A 19,586-nucleotide genomic window follows, 5' to 3' on the forward strand; every position below is an offset into this window, starting at 1 on the left:
AAAGATTTCATACTTATAAAAAAAAGAAAAGAAGTCATTGTGAGGATATGGCTTTTGCTCTGAGTGAATGGTGGAGGCTTCGGAGGGCTCTGAGCACGGGGTTGGAATCATTTCACGTTCTCACTGGATCCTGTGGCTGCTGAGTTGAGAATGGACTTCAGGGGGTGGTGGTGGAAACAGGAGACCGTGTGGGCAGTTACTGCAGTGAACCAGGTGAGGGGCGATGAGTCTGGGGCAGTGGAGGGGGTGACGAGCGCTCAGATCCCGGACCTGCCTTGAACGCAAAGCCAAGAGAATCTGCTCATGGATTAGATGCGGAGTGTGAGTGAAAGAAGGAGACAAGGAAGAAACAGAAGGTTTTGGCCTTAGGGCCTGAACTGAGACAGAGACATTGTTGCCAGGCACTGCCCCAGTAGACTTCTTGCACTTCTAACCCTGACTTCATGTTTGTATCCCAGAGGACTTGGACTGACCACCGCTATACACAAACACTCCAGAGGAGTAGAGAGCTGCGTGTAGAAAGCAAACCTATAAAACCACAAGGAGAAAATAATAGGGGATATTTTTATATTTACAGGGGTACGTCTCTTTAAGCAAGAGCAAAATCTGAAAGCATGATAAATAACATGGAATAGTTGGTTATGTAGCAATCAAATATTACCGTCTTACAACAGAAACCATAAATAAAGCTGAATACAAGTAGTGGGAAATGGGGATTTGTTGTTCAATGGGTATAGGATTTCAGTTTAGCAAGATGAGAAAGTTCTGGATATCCATTGCACAATCATGTGAATATATGTAACACTACTGAACCGTACACTTAAAAATGGTTAAGATGGTAAATTTAATGTTGTGTTTTTTGTTTTTTTGGGTTTTTTTTACCACAATAGAAATAAATAAATAAATATCAAGGAAAAAGAAAAAAGTACTAATTAAGGAGAGGGGATATTGAATCAGTAAAACCTCTGAGTCACTGAGTCTTTTTAAGAAACATATTCTCATCTGGAGGCTCTCAGCTGTGACCTACAGAAATGCTTCTGGCCAGAGGGAAGGGTCTGTAGGCTTCTGTGGCATGTCACAAACTTGCTGCATCTCCTGGAGGGACAAATTGCACAGCCCTTGAGTCACATATGGGGAACGGCAACTAGACTCAAGCCGACGTCTGACGTGTGGAGTGGTGACACTTAGCCTCCAGAGCCTTCCCAACGCCGGGCCCTGTGCTCAGGCCCGCTGCACGGGCTATCCGGCTCGATCTCCAAATCCTGTCGAGTGGCACAGCAGGAACTGGCTAGCTGCTCACTAAACTCATTTCCCTCTTCTTCTGAGTACACAGACTACCCTTCCCACAAGGTCTTCCTGAAAAATCTGCTAGAGAATGAGCTTCAGACAACCAAAATGTCTAGAGGGACATCCACATAAGAACTGGTGTTGAGTATTCAATATCGGTCTCTTGTAGAACTAAGACTAAATGTGGGTTAAAAGGGGAGCACATAATATGTAAAGCCCCGAAGCTGCCCTGGTATAGATTTAGCACCTACATACATTAATTAAAAGGGGGTGGTAGTGAGCATAGAGAAAGCACGTGCAAAAGAAAGTTTAACTGCTCTCAAGAATCACATCGATGGTGGTAGAACTGGTATTGCTACTCTGAAGCTGTTGTGTGTGTATCATGGGAAAAAGTAAATGAGTCACTGCGGGGTATTCCAATTCCACCATTCCCCAGGTCCTTGAGCTCAAGAATTACTGGGTAGAAGAGAGGAGATAAAAATGTAATACAGTGGCAACGAAGTAAAACACCCTGTAGCCTTGAATTTGAGTTGGAAGTATTGGTGTGAACTTAAATTATTTTAACTTTAAAAGACATAATTTTCCAGCTCTGTCCACTGAAGAGGCCTAGAAACAATGATTAACCCTGAGTAGCAATGACCATCTGTAGCACCCAGATTGTGGTCTTGAATACTATTTCCCACTAAATCAACAAGAATGTCTTGGGGGAAATGGCCAATTGCAGGTCTGGGACAGAAATGTGCAAGATGAGCCTGGAACCCCTGCAAATCCACAGCAAGGATCTGCCAAGACCAGCACTGTCGTGTCCAAAAGCACTCAGGGGCCAACCTGGACAGGGTCCTCAGCCTGAAGACAGGCAATTCAAGCTCCAACAAGAATAATAATTGAAATAGATCAAAACCCATCAAATATGGTTAAATACATGAGTTCATAATAATGTTTTTAAATGTAAATGGTCACTATCAGAGTATGATAGAGAAGTAATTAATTGTCTTGGAAAGTGGTAAATAAAGGGAAAGAATGAAGCATTTATCTTGCTTTCTCTGTGTGAAGGGTGTCACTGAGTAACAAAATTGTAGATGAGGAAAAGTATCTCTTCATAAAAGAATTTAAACAAAATAAAATGAATAAATAATTATAGAATTAGCTTGTCACCATTCTGACATCCCTAACGAGCTAATGGATCCAGGCACTGAGCATCAACAACTGTGGCCAACAGCGGGCAGGGGCCGGGGGGAGGAGGAGAGAAAGGGAGAGAGAGAAGGAGGAGGAGGAGGACGAAGAGGGGAGGGAAAGAAAAGCAGACATTATGTGCCTCCTGATGAAAGAACACACCACCACCCATAATCTTGCCAAAGAAGTTGGAAAACAGACTGATCAAACCTCTGAATTCAGCTGCCAATGTTCAGGAGACACAGAGCTCAGAGGAACACGTTGAACTGCACCATGAGTACGCAGTCAGCAAAATCCAGACTGTGGGAGTCTCTGCATGTTAAGTGCCCCTCTATTTCAGAGGGCTAAAGAGAGAACCTGCAAATCTAATGACACTTGAAAGGCATAACAAGTGTTTTTAAACAGCATGACTAAACTAGAGTGAGTGGTAATGCACGATTAGGTGGCAGAGCTATACAGAAACACCAGGAAGCAATAGCCCTAAGAGTCAGGAGAGCATTTGCTTTTAGGGAAGGGGAAGGAGTTGAGGTTGGGACACGGTGGGGTTCTGAGGTGCCTGACAAAGCTCTATTGCATGGCTTGGTAATGATTAAGGCATGTTCACCTTATAACTCATGAAGCTACACATTTATTTTATCTGGGTTTTTCTACAGTAGCCCCTCAGTATCAGAGGGATTGCTTCCAGAATTCCCACAGATACCAAAATCTGCAGGTGCTGAAGTCCCTAACACAGGCATACCTTGGAGCTATTGTGGGTTCAGTTCCAGACCACCACGACAAACTGAATATCACAATAAAACGAGACATACGAGTTTTTTGGTTTTCCAGTACATATAAAAGTTATGTTTAACACTACAGTGTAGTCTAAGCGTGCAATAGCATTATGTCTAGGAAAAAATGTATGTACCTTAATCAAAAAAATACTTTATTGGTAAAAAAATGCTAAGAATCATCTGAGCCTTCAGTGAGTCATACTCTTTTTGCTGGTGGAAGATCTTCCCTCCATGTTGATGGCTGCTGACCGATCAGGGTGGTTGGAGTGGCTGTTGTCTTAATTTCTTAAATTAAGACAACAGTGAAATTTGCCACGTCAATTGCCTCTTCCTTTCATGAAAGGGTTCTCTGTAGCATCTGATGCTGTTTGATAGCATTATACCCACAGTAGAACTTCTTTCAAAATTGGAGTCAATCCTCTCAAAGCCTGCCACTAGGGCATGGTGTGTTCACACTCATTCACCCTTGTTCCTTCTGCTTTCGGGCACAGGCAGTGGGTGTGGAGGTAACTGGTAGCTTTGAGAAGCTACTTGTGGCTTACCAGTGGTTGTCTCTAAGGAATCAGAAGGTATCCTGCCCACGCTGCACGCCACGTCATGTTCAGACCATTCAGAGGAGACTGTTTATCTTTATTTGCTTATGTGTTAATAAGGTTTTTAAATTGGTAACTTTTATATAGTATGGTAACAGTATGTTAATACACACATACACATGCACACATGCTTTGGGTCCTTCTACTACTAAGTTTATGGCAACTAAGTTTATGTAATATTCTAAATCCGTGCCTGTCATTTCAACAATGTTCAGAGCATCTTCACCAGGAGTAGATTTCATCTCAAGAATCACTTTCTTTGCTCATCCATAAGAAGCACTCCTCATTGACCCAAGTTTTATCATGAGATTTCAGCAATTCAGTCACATCTTCAGGCTCTACTTCTAATTCTAGTTCTCTTGCTATTTCCACTACATTTGCAGTTATTTTCTCCACGGAAGTCTTGAAAACCTCAAAGTCATCCGTGATGATTGGAATCAACTTCTTCCCAACTCCTGTTAATGTTGATATTTTGACCTCCTCCCATGAATCACAAATGTTCTTAATGGCATCTAGAATAGCAAATTCTTTCCAGAAGGTTTTCAACTTACTTTGCCCAGATCCATCAGAGGAATTACTATCTATCCCAGTTATAGCCTTGTGAAATGTGTTTTTTTAAACAAGAAGACTTTAAAGTCAAAATAACTCCTTGATCCATGGGCTGCAGAATGGATATTGTGTTAGCAGGCATGAAAACACCGTTAGTCTCCTTGTACACCTCCATCAGAACTCTTGGGTAACTGGTGCATTGTCAATGAGCAGTAATACTTTGAAAGGAATCTTTTTCTCTGAGCAGTAGGTCTTAACAGGGAGCTTAAAATATTAAGTAAACCATGCTATAAACAGATGTATTATCATCCAGGCTTTGTGGTTCCATTTATAGAGCACAGGCAGAGTCGATTTGGCATAACTCTTAAGAGCCCTAGGATTTTCAGAACAGTAAATGAGCCTTGGCTTCAACTTAACATCACTAGATTCATTAGCTCCTAACAAGGGAGTCACCTTGTCCTTTGAAGCTTTGAAGCCAGGCATTGACTTCTCCTTATTAGCTATAAAAGTCCTAGGTAGCACCTTTTCCCAATATAAGGCCGTTTCATCTATGTTTAAAATCTTTTGTTTAGTGTAGCCACCTTCATCAATGACCTTATCTAGATCTTCTGGATAACTTGCTGCAGCTTCTCCATCAGCACTTGCTGCTTCACCTTGAATTTTTATGTTATAGAGACAGCCTCTCCTTCAACCTCATGACCCAACCTCTTCCAGCTTCAGACTTTTCTTCTGTACCTTCCTCACCTCTCTCAGCCTTCATAGAACTGAAAGGAGTAGGGACTTGCTCTGGATTAAACTTTGGCTTAAGGAAATATTGTGGCTGGTTTGATCTTCTATTCAGACCACTAAAACTTTCTCCATATAAGCAATAAGCTTGTTTCACTTTACGTTTAATTTCCTTCAAGAACTTTTCCTTTTCATTCACATCTTGGCTAACCAGCATAAGAGGCCTGGTTTTCCTTTTGTTTCCACAAGCCTTCTTCATTAAGCTTAATCATTTTCAGCTTTTGATTGAAAGCGAGAGACTTGAGACTCTTCCCTTCACTTGAACACTTAGAGGCCATTGTAGGGTTAATTGGCCTAATTTCAATATTATTGTGTCTCAGGGAATAGGGAGGTGGGAGGAGAGGGAGAGGAGAGGGAGAGAGACGGGGAACAGTCAGAACACCCACAGCATTTATTAATTAAGTTCTCCATCTTATATGGGTATAGTTCACGGTACCCCAAAACAGTTACAATAGTAACATCAAAGCTCGTTGATCACAGATCACCATAACACATACAGTGAAAAAGTTTGAAATACTGAGAAAATTACAAAATGTGACACAGAGACACAAAGTGATCACATCCTGTTGGAAAAATGATGCCAATAGACTTGTTCGACACAAACCTTTAGTTTGTAAAAAATGAAATATCTGAGAAGTGCGATAAAACCAAGCACAATAAAACAAGCTGTGCCTGTGTGAAATGGCATAATATTTGCATGTAATGTGAGCAAATTGCCCCATACACTTTGAATCAACTCTAGATTGTTTATAATACCTAATATAACGTGAATGCTATGTAAGTGTTGTTATACTGCATTGTTTGTTTCATTTGTATTATTTTTATTATTGTATTCTTATATTGGTTTTTTTCCAAATAGTTTCGATCCGTGGTTGGTGGATCTGTGGTTGCGGAACCTGCAGATACGGAAGACTGATTGTGTGTGTTTTATTTGATAATTTTCTTAAAGGGCAGAGAGGAAAGAGAATTATATAGCCTTTTCCCCTCTATGAATTCCATTCATTGCAATGATAATCTTAGCCTTTAGCAGTCCTAAATGGTATCTGGAGCCTTCTGAGAATATTTTAATATTTCCAGGGTATTTTAGGACATTGTTAGCACGGACTGCATTGTATTGCGTTCCTGTGCATTAAGAAGTGGCTGAGGTCTCTTTTCCAGCCCTTCTGGATAGCAGCAGTGTGAGGAAATCCAGTTCTGGGAAGTCATCACTTTTCCTCAATCTGCTTTGTTTTCCTTTTGCCCAGATCCTTGGAACTGTTTGTTAATTGAATAAATTATAAAATGTCATAGCTAGAAAGGACCTCAGAATTCACTCAGTGCCGTGTCTCTTAAAATGTCCCCCCCACACAGACACCACCTGCATCGGCTTCTCTGGGGCCGTTCACAGAGCAGACTGGGCCCCTCCAGACCCCTGAGGAGGCTCTCTGGGGGCGAAGCTTGAGACTCACCTTGACACAGTTCCAGAAGCAGCTCTGACATTCGTTTGAGATCTGTGGGTCTAATTCAATCCCTCTTTTATCAGGCAAGGATACGTATGCCTTGGGTAAGGCTCGGGGAGCACATTTTGAGTGAAACAGGCTTAGTCCCTGCCTTTATGGTGCTTACGATCTACCAGATGAGACCAACACCAATTTTCAGAATCCACGTAATGTGTAATGACAGCCCATGATGTGGTCTAGGAGAAAAGTGCAGGGCATCTCGCCCTGTGCAGGTGGACAGCGCTGACTTCCACGACGAGATGCCATTCAAGCCAAGATGTAAGGGAGAAGTGAAGGGGAAGGGGGCTCCCCAGCAGAGAGGCCAGCTCTGAGGTCACGGGGAATTTGTTCAATCATGCAACTCAGAGAGGAACCAGGTAGTTGGAGGACACTTAAGATCCAGGACCAAAGGGACATGACGGTGGCATTCCCCGTGCACTCCTGGAATTCCCTGTCCCCATCTGTCTATACTGTAGGACAGCAGTTCTCAAACAAGGCTGTGCATCAGAATCATCTTGGGAACTTTAAAATAATTTCCTGCCCCTGCCCAACACCATGATTCAGCAGGACTAGGGTAGATCCCAGGAATTTGTGTTTATTCTGATGTGTAACTAAGCCTGGGAACTTCTGGCCTGGGAGATTTGAAAAACATGGAAACAATTGGGGTTAAGTGGTGTACTAGCTTTGAATGCCTTCTCAGACCCTCCTTGTGCTCATGTGTCAAGTGGGAATAGGAAAACCTGCTCCTGGGGTTGGAGCAGGGCTGCACCAGATAATATCTATAAAGAACTAACTCGGGGCTTGGTACCTTGCTACATGCTGAATACATGGCGACTATAAATAAATCCAGGCAGCTGGTTTCTAAAAGGGCTATTCTTAGAAAGATGGATTATTTTTATCACTCTTCAAAATGTCTGCTTGTTTTGGGGAAACCCTGCTTTGCACCCCTCCCAACCCCAGGACAAGTCCTGTTCCTTCCACCTTCTACCTTCCACGGAGGGCAGAAGATTTAGGGCCAGGGCTGTTTTAAATACCAACCCTCCCAGCCCTACCCCCACCCCAGTGAGGCTCTGTTCCCAGCTGCCCATAGGGATGAATAATCTTCACCCTAAAAATAGACAGGCTCCATCCAGATTGGATTTCACCTCTTGTTTTTAAGGCTGTCAATCTGGCAACTAGTACTGAGGATAAATAATCTTCTTGAAGATCTTAAATGATGAGAGGTTGGCCTCTGGGGAATGAGTTCTTGGCATTGAAACAGTTACGTGGCAAAATCTCCAGATCTGAAAAATTAAGCAAGAGACTTATTTGAACCACAACTATTCATTCTTGCAAAATCAGCATAGAACTTGTGGACCATTTCAGCTCCACGTAGCACAACGAATGAACAATGGGGGAGGCTGGGAGCCCAGAGTTTGCTTCTAGATATTGTCAAAGTTACTTTCAGGTCTAACGGCTAATGTTTTCATTCTTACAGGAGAGAACAAAAGAGATGGAGAAGATGTTACCCATGGGGAGAGGGGCTGCAAAGTCAAATGAAGAATAGGGATGTCTGAGATTGGAATGTGGTCTCTCCAGCTGTTGCCCCAGGCTTCTCCTCTGATGGTGGAGGCTTTTCTGCTGATGGGCGTCTCTGTCTCCCGGTGTCCTATCCCAGGTCAGTGCCACCGGGAAGTATAGGCATAGATACCTCCCTTCATTCTCTCAAACACAATTAGCACCAGAAGGTTGTGTTTAAACTAGCTTCACTGAAGCCTTAGGGCGATGTAAGAGGATTGTAGTGCACAACAGGAAAACTGAAAAGCTTGATGGTCAGATTCCACCCAGTGCTCGTGCAGAACATCAGCCACGTCCAGCCACAAGGGGGCCCCCTCCTGACTGTCTGTCTTCTTGGCTCCATCCTGCCTCCATATTGCTTTGGTCCTTGTGTTTCCTGAACCAGAAGCTACTTCCCCAGCTCCATCTTACCTAAGCCCAGGCTTCCCTCTCAACTCTCCCATCTATTTCAGCAAGATATAGTTTACACCACAATAATGTCTGAGAAACTTTCCTGAACCCAGGAAAGAAACTTTCACATTATAAAATAGTATACTTTTCTATCTCGGCCTGAAATAACCACATATATTATAGTTTGCTTCCTGTGTTCAGGGCTTCCCCGAGATCAACAGTAAATAAGTTCTTGCTTCTACCCTGGGAGCATGGGCCCCTCAAATGCTAGTGTTTTCTGTACCTAATCTCAAGATTATGGTACTGACATTTAAATAGTGTAGCTTGCCCACCACTCTCCTGTGCCTGGGTTGGAGCCTTGCTTCACTTTCTGGAACTTTGGAACTCATCTGTGGATTTCCATGGTGTCTGGGTTCACAGAACCCAGGATAGTAGTGTCTCGTGTGCAAAGGCTTCTGCCTCTTCCCTAGCAACCTTAGCCTCCACCCCAGGCCCTGGGGCTCAAGCAGGTCTGACTTTCTATGTAGGAAGCATTGGCATTTGCCTCCGTGGTATGATCTGAGACTCAACAGTGAGTCTCTTCACCACGTAACAGCTTCCTTCACGTACCATTACAAACTGGCACCACACACTAGTCTCTTTTCAGCTGCCCATGTGCTGGAGGGATCTGGACACATGGGGACAATCAAAGGAGAAGGTTAATTGTGCCCTGGGTCTGTGACTTTTCCCTTACTTGAACTGTGGTGCCTTATTTGGTGCAAGGAAGCCAGCAAGGGATCTAAGCAGGAAACCTAATTAGAAAAAAGAAATAAGCAAGAAAACATTTCATACATGTATTAAATAAGTAATACTTTATAAATATAGTTTATAAATATAAACTTTTATACACATATCTGAAAAAAATCAGGGAATACCAAGTAGAAAACAAAAAAAGAAAATCTTTAAGTATTGTCTGAAAACCACAATGATAAATTATTTTTTTACTCACTGTCTTACAAGAGCCTAATTTCAATGCTTTTACCACGTTAGTGTCCCTATATTTGAGTATCATGTTCACTGCAACAGAACAGTGCTTTATGGGTTATGAAGATACGCAAGACTCTGGGCTCCTCCACTAAAATTTTAATCCTTGTAGTTGTGTTTTCTAGTTTTGTGTTCATTTCCTCACTGTCAGTCAACAATCACTCCTGGCTGTTAGCCCTAGCAGACAAAGGACCCCTCTGTTTGCCCAGCCCCCGCATCACTCCAGGTGCCCCCTTTTGTACTTGGCCCACTCCTCCTCCCACCCCACCCCCTTGTGATTTCTTTCTTCCAAGTGTCAGTGGCTTGGGAAATAGAATATCCATCCTCTTAGGATTACAGTGGGCGTTTTCAAGACCAGTGAGTTGACAAATGTCCCCCGTGTAGGGGTCTGATGATCAGGCCTTTGTAAATGGATAGGGTCAGATCTGTGCTGGGCCTGGGGCACCAGGGTCAGGGATGTCTCCCAGCACAGACAAAAACATTGAACATGTTTGAGTATGAGAACAACATGACATAACTGATGTTTTAGGAAGATTTGAATGAAATTAGTTATGAACAATTTTGGAAAGTTATAAAGAAGAAGTCTTTGTGCAATACGTAAGTTTTATTTAAATAAACAAACTTTTAAGTATTTTGTTGATAAATTCATACTTTATCAATTTGCTTGTTTTGTGAGTAGGAGGTGGATATCAGCTAATTTAATTGTGCAATGAGTTATTCATGGTTTGAGATTCCTCAGACTTTTAAAAAACTTATCATTCCTTAAGGACAACTCTATGTGCCAAACATTTGCTGGACATTTTTCACACATTATCATATTTAATTAACCATCCCGAGGTGGTAATAGATATTATCCTCATTTTCCAGTTGAGAAAATTAATATAGGTACAAAGTGGTCAAGCATCTTGCCAAAGGCCACACAGCTAGAAAGTAGCCAAACTGGGATTCCAAGCTGTCATCGATTCACCTCAGTAACGGAGATTAGATCATGGCTACCTGGAAATGGAATTGTGGGATAAGCCTTGAGTTGGTGTTTTGGGAAAGTGCAACCAATGCAAGTTCAATGAGGTCTTTGATGCCCTCAGAATAAAGTTGGTGTGTCTAGCTAACTGAATTAAACACTCCAGCCCTGATTCACACTCAAACGGCATGTTCCATATGGCTCAGTGGTGATCTAGGATCTCAGCATGAAATGTCTCTGGAAGAGGAAGCACTGACTCAAAGCAGATGGGGCTCTGACAAGCCCAAGCTCACAGGAATGACAAGCTCACAGGAATGGAGAAAGCCCTTCGTATGAATGGTGGTCATGGATGGTCATGGATGATGATCTTTCGGTCACCGTGCCTGGCTCCAGGTGGCCAAGCCTATCTAAATGTCCCTCTGCAGCTCAGACTCTTGAGCAGAGCCTCACACAGTTTTTAAAGGTGCCAGTGGATGGCAGATGTGGCCGTAGGTAATTAAAATGCAGACCCCATCAAGGCCTCTCTGTCCCTCCGGCTCAGGGTCTGTCCTGCCTCTCAGTCCCGCCCACATCTCCCCCGTGCAAAGTTCAGCCCCTTCACCAGCTTTCATCCTACAAAATGAGAAACCCACTTGCACCGAGCATGGTCTGAAGTTAACCACTTTAATGAGTATCAAAATGGGATGGAGCACAAAGTGACATCCAGGACTCTCTCCTTCCCTCTCTCCCCCACTCCGCTCTCCAGAGTGAAGCCCCTTGAGCTTCAGCAACTGTCTTTGGTGCTTGGCCATGTCCTTGGGGCCTTACTCTCCTCCCCAAGGGGCATATCAAACAATTTCTTCCCCCCAAATATAATATTTTCTCCAAGAGGAATCCTGAGGAATGAAATTTCTTCTTTATCTCATTACACAACCGTGGCTGGGAGATTTAACAAGGACAAAGGTTTTCTGAAGCCCAGAGATTTGACTGATTTTTATATAAAAACTGAGAGAGTGAGAGCAAGTTCATCTACAAAGAGGCTGAGAAACCTGAGTTTGGGCTGCTATTTGTTTAGAACTGCTGATCAGGAGGTTATGGCTCCAAACAGGTTTCTGCACATTGCACTCTCCGTCTGAGTGCCTTTTGCTCAGGTTTCATTGCAGTCTGGGATACAGGCCTGATCTTAGCAAGAAATTCAGGGATGCCAGAATTTTCTCTCATTTAAACACAGAGGTCATTTCCTCACCGATTCCTGCTTTGCCTTCAGTTTTGATGATCTAGACTTTGCCAAGGAATCCGCTCTTGTGTCAGAAATCCTTGCAGACTGTCATTCAACCTTCCTCTTTAGTTTCAAAGTTTCCAAGTGCTACTAGTCAGTGGTGGGACTGCAGCCACACAGGAAGTAGTTTGCTGTTCTAAGCTCCCTGTCCTCTCGGACACTCAGGATCAATGAATACCTTCTCCCTCTCTCGTGCCCACTGCTAGCTCCTCCCTGCCCAACCCTGTCCAGATCATTTGTTTTCTTCCAAACCAATTAAAGGCAAAGTGAAATTTTCTACCACAACAAAAACAAAGTTCACTTCCAACACTCAAACTATTTCAAGGGTTTGGATGTGACTCATGACGTGAAAATGCATTCGACTCAGAATTTGAGCAGCATGCTGAATCGTTTTTTTTTTTTTTTTTGAGACAGAGTCTCACTCTTTCGCCCAGGCTAGAGTGAGTGCCGTGGCGTCAGCCTAGCTCACAGCAACCTCAAACTCCCAGGCTCAAGCGATCCTCCTGCCTCAGCCTCCCGAGTAGCTGGGACTACAGGCATGCGCCACCATGCCTGGCTAATTTTTTCTATATATTTTTAGTTGTCCGATTAATTTCTTTCTATTTTTAGTAGAGATGGGGTCTCGCTCTTGTTCAGGCTGGTTTCGAACTCCTGAGCTCAAACAATCCGCCCGCCTCGGCCTCCCAGAGTGCTAGGATTACAGGCGTGAGCCACCGCGCCCAGCCCTGAATCGTTTTTAACAAACTATGGCACAATAGGTTTGTTGCTGAAAGACTCTGTCCGCTTATCCCTCAATGAAATAATTATAATAGTTGCTAATATTTGCGAAGTGATTGCAATGTTTACATGGATGCTTCCCTTGATCCTATGAGGTGAGATTATTCTTATCCCCATTTTACAGATAAGGAAACTGGGGTTTGGAGACAATAGGTGATTTGCCTCAAGGTTTCTCAGCCTGTTCCCTTTTAGGATGAGAATTCCCGCCCCAGTGGTCTGGCTCCGGCCTGTGCCCTTGGCTGCTGAGTTGCACTGACTCTAGAGGTTAGTGTCCAAGGTACAGGCCTTATAGTAAAGACAATATAAAAGCCCTTTTATCAGGGCTGTGATCTGGAGATTTTTTTCCAGCGATCTCCAGATTTAAATTATTTTACTGAAACTAGTAAAATTTTTCTTTCTCTATCTTCTGCCAACTCTGATGGGTGCTTAAATTCGCATTCTCCACCCAGCAGCCAGTCAGTTCTTTCCCACACATTCCGTTCCTACTTCACGCCCTTTGCAGTTGCTGTTCCCTCTGCTAGAAATGCTGTTCCCCCAGTGGTTTGCATAGCTGGCTCCTTCCATTGTCAGCTCAAATGTCCCTTCCACATGGAGGCCTTTGCTGACAACCTCCCAAATGATGATTATATTTCCCTGTGTATTTCTCTGCTAAGAAGTTACCTGTTCATTTGTTTCTTGTTCATTGCTGTTCTCCCTCCAACAGGAAAGCAGGGCAGAGCCTGGTCTGTCTTGTCTCCACTGTGTCCTGAAGTGCCTAGAGCACTGGCCGGCACGTGGTGGGTGCTCAGTAAATATTTGCTGAGTGAAATGAATGAATGAGTGAGTGAGTGAATGCATGCATAAATTCAAATGGTTAGCCAAACGGAAAGCTCTCAGAGCACAGTATAGTGAGTTTTCAAGAGGAAACTCCTCGTTCACACATTGCAGCCCTGTTGGGAACACACTCAGGCCTTCAGAGATAAATACATGCCTTGGCCACATACATGGGAAATAGCCCTTTTCCATTAAGAGTGTAACTTTCACATTGAAAAACTAACCTGTGTTTTTCTTAAGGATTTCAGAACCAACACCTTTATTTTGTTTTGTTTTTAAATAGAAGGCCAATTTCTGCTACTTGCAGGAGGCATTTGGGAGGCTTCCTGAAAGGTCTATTGGAGCTGGGAGGCTTTTCCTCCCTGAAGCCCAAGTTCAAAAGTCAGACGAGGGCAGGGAAGCTCTGTCCCTCTGAGCTTACGTGCGATAAAAGGGCCTCAAAACCCGAATATGAGGGCAAATGTCATCATTTATTCATTCAACAGCGTCTGCAATCCCTTGCCTGACCCAAGGCACGGGGAGAGTTGCTACACATACAGAGTTGTTGCTGTTGGCCCATGCTTGGCTCTACTAGACCTCACTGATGCAGCCCCAAATTCCACCTCTTACAGGGGCAGCGAGGCACAGACTCAGGCTCAGATCCCAGCCTCACTGCTTGCCAGCTGCGTTGCTTTGAGCTCTGTTTCCTCACTGCAACTTTCCTTCCTCTTCCTGCAGCTCCGTGTGGACATTAGAAACCACATCGCCCCTTTCTTCTGATGACTTTGTTGTGACTCTCCTAGGAGCTCTTTCTAAATGCTTCCTGGATCGTCCATTTTGCTTTTTAAATTCATCTAAAGCACAGAGGGCAACACACGGCTCTGGTGAGTCGGGAGGTGGACACAGCAAGCAGCAGGGGCGAGTGGCAGTGTCAGGAACAGAACCCCCAGTCCCTCGGCTGTGCTGGATGTGCCCTATCCGTCCCTCCTGCAGCGCTGAGCGGCCTTTAGTGCTGGGGACTGAGCATCCCAGAGGCTCAGCCGAGTCCCCTGCTGCGGGCAGGTGACACTGGGAATCCCGGCACCACTGAGCTGGCCCTGCTGCCTAACAGACAACAGCTCCATTTCTAAATGCAGATGCTCCTCAACTTACGATGGGGCTACATCTTGATAAACCCTTCGTAAGTCAAAAATACCATAAGCTGAAAATGCATTTAACACACTAAACCTATCGAGCATCACAGCTTAGCCTAGCCTACCTTAGAGGTGATCAGAACACTCGCATTAGCCTGGAGTTGGGCAAAATCATCTAACACAAAGCCTGTTTTATAGTGAAGTGTTGAATATCTCATGTAATTGATTGAATTCTGTACTGAAAGTGAAAAACAGAATGGTTGCATGGGCACTCCGAGAACGGTTCCTACTGAGAGCGTGTCACTTTCACTTTGGCTCCATAGTAAAGTCAAAAAAATCCTAAGTTGAACTTTCGTGAGTCAGGGCCTGTGTCCTGTACCAACTGCCCACAGCCCGAGGCCAGCCAGGTCCAGCTTTCAGGCCGCTGGTTTTCAGCTCCTCAGCACAAATTGTTAAGGAACTGATAACAATCTGTTGCCAAGGTAACCATTCTTCCAAGAAGGTCAAACAGAGAAATTAGTCAGATAGTCACTAGTGATGTAATTTTGAACCCCTCGGCCATCTGGCGTCAGGTCAAGAAGCGTAGCCAAAAGCCCGTGCACACTTTCTTCTTCGCTTGCAATTTTCTTAAGGGCTCAGACATGGGAAACTTGTCCTCGCCCCCCTGGCCCTTACAGCCAGAGGGAGCAGCAGCATTTGTCACCGTGCCTGGGAAAGAGAAGAGGTTCTTTGTGGAGCAACTTGAGAAGGCTCCTGTGCCAAAGGCTCCCTTTTCCAGCTCCCGTCAATGCCGCTGCCGCGGGGAGCCCAGAGAACAGGCTGTCAGCTCTTTTCAGGGCTGGGAAAGTCAGGCTTTCTGTCGCCTTGGCTGGGCTGCGGGACCTGGATCACTGGTCACCGGCCCAGGATTTACACAGAGAGGAGCAAAGAGGGATGGGAAACGTCAGACCTTTCACTGGTTGAGAACTGGGGACTCTCAGAGCTGGAGAAAACCTTGACAGTCCTCGGGTGCAGCCACCCTGCTCCCCCATTGATGAGAAATGGGGCCTGAGGAAGGTCACACAGCTCTAGTCCGGGGTTCCTGCTGCCCAGAGCCAGAAGGTCTGCAGGAATCCCGCCTCAGGCCTGGCACCTCTGTGGGCCGGACAAGCCACTGCCTCAGCCCCGCCGCTGTCGCCAGCTCTGTCTGCAGAGGAGCACTGCGGTGCCCCCGCTCTGTAGTTTGTCTCCAAACTCTGTGTCCACCTCCGCCCGGCTGCCTGGAAGTCTAGCTCCAACACCACGCCAGCCCGGGTCTTCCCGGCGTGTTCGGGAGACGTACAGATACCCGGAAGAGCAATTGCAAACTCTGCGCGACACTGTTTAACATCAGCTGATGGTGGAAAGAGAACGGGCTTTGGAATCAGCCGACAAGAGCTCAAAATCTGACTCTGCCGCCTTCTTGCACTTTATATTGGTCAAGCTACTCAATTGTTCTGAGCTTTAATGACCTCGTCAGTAAAATGGAGATAATGATCCATCCCAAGGAAGGTTTTAAGAATTAAATGAGCGCCTAGGAGCGCACTCAGCACCGGGTCTGGCACACGGAGGTACCCGGTCAGCGGTAGCTGCTTCCCTCTGGGATCTCCCATGTCACCAGGCTCAGGTCTCAGTGGCTCCCTGCAGGGCCCTTGGCTTTGGCCATTTGCTGTCTGCTTTATTTGGTGATTATGGAAGTAACCGATCTTGTCCCAAGTAAATGCAGCTCCTCCAAGGCAGGCTCCGTGCTGAGACCACTCGGCTGCAGTTCCCTCCCCCAAGTATGTACAGTGCTTAGCTGGAATGGTGCCCAGAAATATTTCTGAAAGGAAAACGTATGAATGAATGTCCGTCCACCCCTGCATAAGTACTTCGCTTACCACCACTGGCCAAAGTGATCTCGCTCCTCGGAACTCACGCAGGACTTTCTCCACAACAGTCTGTGGGGTTCTCCTCTCTCTTCTCCAGCCTTGCGTTATGATCCTCACATGCGCCCCGGGAGGGTCAGGCCATGCCTTGTTCAGATTGATCTTAGGTCACTTTGGAAGTTTTCTAGCTTTCAGTTTTATTATTTTTAAATCCCTAAAAACCTAACCCAAGGATAACAAGAAGAACTACGGAGCTTGTAAAATTTTATTCAGGTTAATGGATGAATTTGCACTCAACTCTGGGCATATGCTGGTTTGCACGTCTCTTTCTAATGTAATAACCACATCTGTCTCCTGGGAGAAGACACCTCCCTCTGTCCATTCACTGTCTCTGAGCAGGTTTCAGAAGTAAGTTTATTCAAGACTCAACAAATATTTATGGAGTGTCTAATAACATTCCTGCCCCCAGGTACCTGGACGGTGTCCCAGTCGATGCCTCAGCAGGGACTGGAGTTCTGATTTTATTTCCAGGTAGGGAGACTGAACAGAGCCCCCACCGCAACATCCAAGTGCAAGCTGCCAAGCAGTTGGTCTGAAAATCTGACAATCCAAAAGGAATGTGAATAAACATGTGGATGGATGGATGGATGGATGGCCTTTTCATAGCTCTAGTAGGATGAGGCTTGCCCCACTTTTTCCAGAAGGTTCAGCAGCTCTGCTCAGAGAAGGGCTCTCTCCAGGCAGGGCGGGAGGTCTGCAAACAGCAGGCAGAGCAGCTCCTGGGCAGCGACGCAGATGGTCTCCTGCGAGGACAGGGCCAGGCCTCCTTGTCAAGTCACCGTAAATCTCTTTCAAATTCTAGTTTAGTTCCTCAGGAAGGAAAGAGACTTCTTTGCCATTTTGTCACTTCTATCTTTGTGAGATGGAAAATAACACTATACTGGGGTTAAGAGTCCATTTGTGTTTCACCACACACCGTTGTGAGGTCCAGTAAGTTCTGTGGTCTGAGACTCAAGATCCAGACAAAGGTGCCAAAATTTAGAAAAAGGGAGGTCTCAGCCAAGGCAGGAGTATGGTGCAGTGATTAAAAGTGTGTTCCTTAAAGTCAGACAGAGGAGGGTTCTGGTCTTACTGATGCCACCTAGCAGCTGGGGGACCACGGCTGGGCAAGCTGCACTTCCTCTTTGCGCCAGTTTTCCTCATCTGTAAATCAGAAACAATAACCCCACCTGTCTGACGGATGCCTACCTCTCTTGACACTCCTCCCCTCTTGGCACACACCTCAAACATCTGTGTGGCTTTCCCTGATGTACCCCCATCCCCAGAAGGGGTGTGCTGGCTTTGACCTGTGTTCTTTCCTAAGTGGGGAGCACAGTGTGGGCGAGTACCTGGTCTCATCCTTCTCTGTAGGAGGGAGACACGATTTATTGACACGTGAGTGTTCTCTTCCTCCTCACACCCCCAACCAGCTAAAGGTTTTCCCTTTGCTTACTTAGATCTGCCCTCTTCCTACCCTCTAAAAAATAGTCTAGTCTTTACTGGCTAAGATATAAAAGGTCTGTGGTAACCCTGGAAACGTGGGTGGAGAGAAACAGCACCCGAGCTGCAGGGAGAAAGAGGATCCGATGTAGTCAGAGGCTGAGCTGAGCTACAGGATGAGAAGCTGAGAGGCCCTGGGAAGAGGGGAAGGGGACGATGGGGGGCGCCGAGCAGGCTGGACGGCAGGAAGAGTTCAGAGGAATCTGGCACGTGGCATGTTCTGGGGCATCTCCTGTCTGCTAGAAAAGAGACAGAAGAGAAGGTGGAAAGTTTTGAGGGGTTATGAATTTGTTCCCCATTAATATTCCTTAAAAGATGCAAGCAAAAAATTATAATTTGGTTTCAATTAAGTTTAGTTAATTTTGGACTATGTGTTTGTAAATGTGTCTCAGTATATGAACTGAGCCACTTGGAGCCCCAACTGTATCTGGTTGCACCTGTCCCTTCAGAGACTAGGATGGCATCTGACACGTGTCAGGTGTGTCAAATGGTGGGCGGGACCGACTGCCTCAAGCTGGTGCGTGGGGGGGACACACAGCCGTTTCTTGTTGTCTGAGCCGCTCTTACCATCACAGCCACAGTGATGCCACAACACGGGGAGCTACTGTACAGAGGAACAGACATTTGGAGAAACATGCTCAATTTGACAATAGATAACTTGAGGGGTATATTTTCAGCCCCCAATGATCCCCTGGAAGCTGTCTATTACATGACAGTGACCCCTCAGCCACAGTGAACCTAAATGAAGACACTCAGATTCGCTCTCCCTGCAGCTTGGAACTGTGACTAATGCGTGGGTCTCAGACTGGGCTGGTCAGCTCCAGCGGATACACAAACCCAGAGGGCAGGAAGCAGCCAGGTTTGTCCTCATGCAGAGAGACTGAGAATAACAGAGAATGACAGAAGGGGTGACGAAGAGGCCTGTGCACCATTGCTTTCCAATAAATGCCCACTTTGGCTGAAGCTAATTTGAGGTAGGTCTCGCTTACCTGCAACCAAAGCAACCTTGACCAAGGCAATGACATCCGTGGCCTGAGCCGTGGTCCCTCAGCATCGCCAGTGTCATTCTGCCAGCCTTGTCCCCATAGCCCTGGGCAGTACAGGAAACCCTAGAGGAACACCACAGACTCACCAGGGCCTCACAGGCAGGTAACCCTCCTACGGGATGCTCTGGGCCCTCCTGCCCTAACTCGGTCCTTCCAGCCCAGCAAAGGGGAGAAGAGGTGAGACCCTCACTGTTTGCATCCCCCCTTGACACCAAAAATAAGAAAAACATCTCTTCCAAACAGCGAGTCAGCAGAACCAGCGGAGGAGCAAGCCATCAAGTTTTTCTAGGAAGCTGGCAAACACTTCTTGAGGGTGTTATAAAGATAATCAGACACAAAAATAAGATTTAATTGGGTATCAGCTTTGCCCTCAGGAAAACTGAACCTGGAGATGAAACTGTGTAAGCTTTGAAGAGAAAGCTTTTCGTGGAATCAATAAGAAGCTGGTGTTATCTGATTGCCATTTTTTTTAGTCGAGAGAACAATCTTAATGCGTTTTTATTCTTATCTGATATCAAAGGAAAAAACGTCACCCACTTGTAATTCTGCACACCCACAGTCTGGGTGATTCTGCCCTTGACCTGG

This window comes from Propithecus coquereli, unplaced genomic scaffold (assembly GCF_000956105.1).
Source record: "Propithecus coquereli isolate 6110/MARCELLA unplaced genomic scaffold, Pcoq_1.0 Scaffold134, whole genome shotgun sequence".
In the NCBI taxonomy this organism is placed as follows: domain Eukaryota; kingdom Metazoa; phylum Chordata; class Mammalia; order Primates; family Indriidae; genus Propithecus; species Propithecus coquereli.